General features: G+C 31.3%; 1 long non-coding RNA gene across 1 annotated transcript; it reads left to right on the top strand.

Moving 5' to 3' along the window:
• Positions 1–2751: 2751 nt before the first annotated feature.
• Positions 2752–4412, top strand: LOC107299429. Its single transcript, XR_001549178.1, has 3 exons — positions 2752–2774; positions 4101–4172; positions 4338–4412. It is a non-coding gene; the product is annotated as an uncharacterized LOC107299429 (long non-coding RNA).
• Positions 4413–4518: the final 106 nt, after the last annotated feature.

Here is a 4518-nt window from a genome sequence, read left to right as displayed (position 1 = left end):
GACACTTAACATTAATGTAAGTATACCAACATTTCATGACAGCAATAATATAGCAATACACAAATGTTGCAGCATTGGGTGTTGCAGTGCAGCAATAGCTGTGATTGGCAGATACCTTCATACATTGTTTGAGGAAACACAAAAACATTGTTTATATTGCGAAATTTATTTTTTCTGGAAATACAATGTACACACAAACACACACACAAAGACACACACACAAACTTTTAAAAGAGATCATCAGTAAATTACTATTTTGAGACTTTTGAATACAATTCAAATTTTTTGGACCAATCCTCTATCACACCTAAGAAGAAAGCAAGCATGACACCACAATTTTAGTAGAAACAATCATTGGTAGATCTTGCTTACTTCTACTGTTCAATGTTGTGTCTTATACAAATATATATTATTTTGTTTAGTCATATGTTTATTGGGTATATTTTAAATTCCAATTTATCACATCTAAGAAGAAAACAAGCATGACACTTCAATTTTAGTAGAAACAATCATTGGTAGATCTTGTTTACTTCTACTGTTCAATATTGTGTCTTATACAAATATATATTATTTTGTTTAGTCATATGTTTATTGGGTATATCTTAAATCCCAATTTAGGCTTAAATTTTTTAAAAATAAGAAAATTCTTTATTTCATGAATGTCATTAAGCATAGGAGTTAGTACTAATGTATTTATTTTATTAATTTAAAATGTTTTATATGACAGTATTTTATTATTTTATAGCTGGTAGGTTACCCTACCAAGCTCAAGTCAGTGTGCCAGCTTTAATAGAGAGCATTTCCTTCATATAATTCTTTTTGTGTCTTTATATAATCAAAATCAAGAGGAAATTTATTGCAAACTTAATTAATAGAAGTCTACTTTAAATACAACAAGGCACAGTGATTATCTACTTACAAGCGTAAGTAGCATCTCTATTGTTTAGTGCCTTCCCTGGAAAAGTTTGGGAAGTATCCACTTCTCACAATTCTTACTTCTTGTCCACTATTGTTTCTGGTTTTATGCCTTGTTGGTTCTAGATTGTCAAATATATTGATGTTTATTATATTTTAAACTCCCCTCTTAATTTTTTAAAATAAATCTTTCTGATTTTATTTGTGTTTTTATGAATTGTCCTGAAAGCTGCTTGCCTTAAGGTAATTGGTAAATCTTAAGTAATATTTTTTTAAAAATGTAATTATAATCCCCAATAACAATATTAGTTGATAGTTTGCTTTGAAGGAACTTGTTTATGCTTTTTGGTTTTGCGCTGAATTTAAGAAAAGTTCTGTTTTCATTGCATCAATGAATATTATGTGTATTTTTTTTCAGCGACTTGAGCAACAATAGTATCAGCATGTTGGCCAATTACACCTTCAGTAATATGACACAGCTATCAACTCTGTAAGTAACCAGTGATTCTGACATAGGCTCTAATTATTATTTATTGTAAAGTAAGTTGCATTAAATAGTAAGTATTTAATTGTTCTATGTTAATGTTTTCTACTCTGTTCCTACTCCAGTTACTTGTTGCAAAGTAATATAAACTGTGGTCTTTTATTCCCCTAGGATCCTAAGCTACAATAGGTTACGATGTATTCCAGTTCATGCATTTAATGGCCTTAAATCTCTCCGAGTATTGTAAGTATTACTCATTCACTGTTCTGGAGTTAAATTTTAAAAGGTGACAGCAAAATGTCTAAGGAGTAGGAGCTTTCCCCTGATTCTCTGCATTGCAGCCATTTCCAGTNTGTGTGTGTGTGTGTGTGTGTGTGTGTGTGTGTGCGTGCACGTGCGTGCGTGCGTGCATGTGAGACAGACAGACAGTGTTTGCATACATGCACATTTATGTATTTCTATATTTCTTTTGTATTGCAATGTTCCATTTTGCTTCTTAATATTCTCATTGAATAGAATAATGGGAAGGAATCTTGACTAACAAATTTATTTAGTGATCAGTTCCAACAAAAGGCCTCAGGAAGAACCATATAATTGGAAGAAAGGAGATCAAATTCAGTCCCATGTTCCAAATCAAAGCACCCCCAACAGATTATCTAACCTCTATATCAATATATAGTGAAGGAGAATTTGTGCATGAAGTTGAGGCAAGCCTGGGATGGGAATGGAAGAAATAGCAGAAGGCAAGTCAGTAGACAGTTTATCTCATAAGTAGCTATGCTGGTCTTTAATTGTAATAAAGATTTGATTTGATTTGATTTGAAATAGCAACACAATTCAATATCTCAATATCTTAAAAAAGACTCCACCTTAATTAACTCAATAAGAGGGATAAACTCCTATTAGTTTCCAAGTATTAAAGAAATCTGTGTAGTTTTTGCTTCCTTAGTCCTGCCCCGCTACATGAGGCTTGGGAACCTATCATCTATTGAATAATTCATTCCACTATTAAACTGCAATTTGTTTCAATAATAGACCTATGGGTAGGTTGTACACAATTATGGAGACTGGCCCAAAGGGACCTTGTGAACTTCTTTGGCTGAAGATCCTAGTCCAAGCCTTAAATGCATAGTCTACGTTTTTTCTAATCTACACATTTTTATTGATGGAATTCATATTATTGTTTGCAATTAAATCTTTCTGAAATGTTTGATGTCAGCTGTAATAATTCAGATTGTTTTGTTTTTCTTTGTGCAAAAAACCAATGATTATTCTTAACAGTTTATCCAATATAACTGATTTTCAGATACCTGGAAGGAAACCATTTATCCGCTGTGCCAAAGGAACTTTCTATGTTCCGACATTTAACATTAATGTAAGTATACCAACATTTCATGACAGCAATAATATAGCAATACACAAATGTTGCAGCATTGGGTGTTGCAGTGCAGCAATAGCTGTGATTGGCAGATACCTTCATACATTGTTTGAGGAAACACAAAAACATTGTTTATATTGTGAAATTTATTTTTTCTGGAAATACAATGTACACACAAACACACACACAAAGACACACACACAAACTTTTAAAAGAGATCATCAGTAAATTACTATTTTGAGACTTTTGAATACAATTCAAATTTTTTGGACCAATCCTCTATTTATCACACCTAAGAAGAAAGCAAGCATGACACCACAATTTTAGTAGAAACAATCATTGGTAGATCTTGCTTACTTCTACTGTTCAGTGTTGTGTCTTATACAAATGTATATTATTTTGTTTAGTCATATGTTTATTGGGTATATTTTAAATTCCAATTTATCACATCTAAGAAGAAAACAAGCATGACACTTCAATTTTAGTAGAAACAATCATTGGTAGATCTTGTTTACTTCTACTGTTCAATATTGTGTCTTATACAAATATATATTATTTTGTTTAGTCATATGTTTATTGGGTATATCTTAAATTCCAATTTAGGCTTAAGTTTTAAAAAAATAAAATTCTTTAAATTATTTCATGAATGTCATTAAGCATAGGAGTTTAGTACTAATGTATTTATTTTATTAATTTAAAATGTTTTATATGACAGTATTTTATTATTTTATAGCTGGTAGGTTACCCTACCAAGCTCAAGTCAGTGTGCCAGCTTTAATAGAGAGCATTTCCTTCATATAATTCTTTTTGTGTCTTTATATAATCAAAATCAAGAGGGAATTTATTGCAAACTTAATTAATAGAAGTCTACTTTAAATACAACAAGGCACAGTGATTATCTACTTACAAGCGTAAGTAGCATCTCTATTGTTTAGTGCCTTCCCTGGAAAAGTTTGGGAAGTATCCACTCCTCACAATTCTTACTTCTTGTCCACTATTGTTTCTGGTTTTATGCCTTGTTGGTTCTAGATTGTCAAATATATTGATGTTTATTATATTTTAAACTCCCCTCTTAATTTTTTAAAATAAACCTTTCTGATTTTATTTGTGTTTTTATGAATTGTCCTGAAAGCTGCTTGCCTTAGGGTAATTGGTAAATCTTAAGTAATATTTTTAAAAAAAATGTAATTATAATCCCCAATAACAATATTAGTTGATAGTTTGCTTTGAAGGAACTTGTTTATGCTTTTTGGTTTTGCGCTGAATTTAAGAAAAGTTCTGTTTTCATTGCATCAATGAATATTATATGTATTTTTTTTTCAGCGACTTGAGCAACAATAGTATCAGCATGTTGGCCAATTACACCTTCAGTAATATGACACAGCTATCAACTCTGTAAGTAACCAGTGATTCTGACATAGGCTCTAATTATTATTTATTGTAAAGTAAGTTGCATTAAATAGTAAGTATTTAATTGTTCTATGTTAATGTTTTCTACTCTGTTCCTGCTCCAGTTACTTGTTGCAAAGTAATATAAACTGCGGTCTTTTATTCCCCTAGGATCCTAAGCTACAATAGGTTACGATGTATTCCAGTTCATGCATTTAATGGCCTTAAATCTCTCCGAGTATTGTAAGTATTACTCATTCACTGTTCTGGAGTTAAATTTTAAAAGGTGACAGCAAAATGTCTAAGGAGTAGGAGCTTTCCCCTGATTCTCTGCATTGCAGCCATTTCCAGT

This window comes from Protobothrops mucrosquamatus, unplaced genomic scaffold (assembly GCF_001527695.2).
Source record: "Protobothrops mucrosquamatus isolate PMUCROS unplaced genomic scaffold, P.Mucros_1.0 scaffold4903, whole genome shotgun sequence".
In the NCBI taxonomy this organism is placed as follows: domain Eukaryota; kingdom Metazoa; phylum Chordata; class Lepidosauria; order Squamata; family Viperidae; genus Protobothrops; species Protobothrops mucrosquamatus.
Note: the sequence above shows the minus strand (reverse complement) of the source record. Positions and strands in the feature narration are given on the sequence as shown.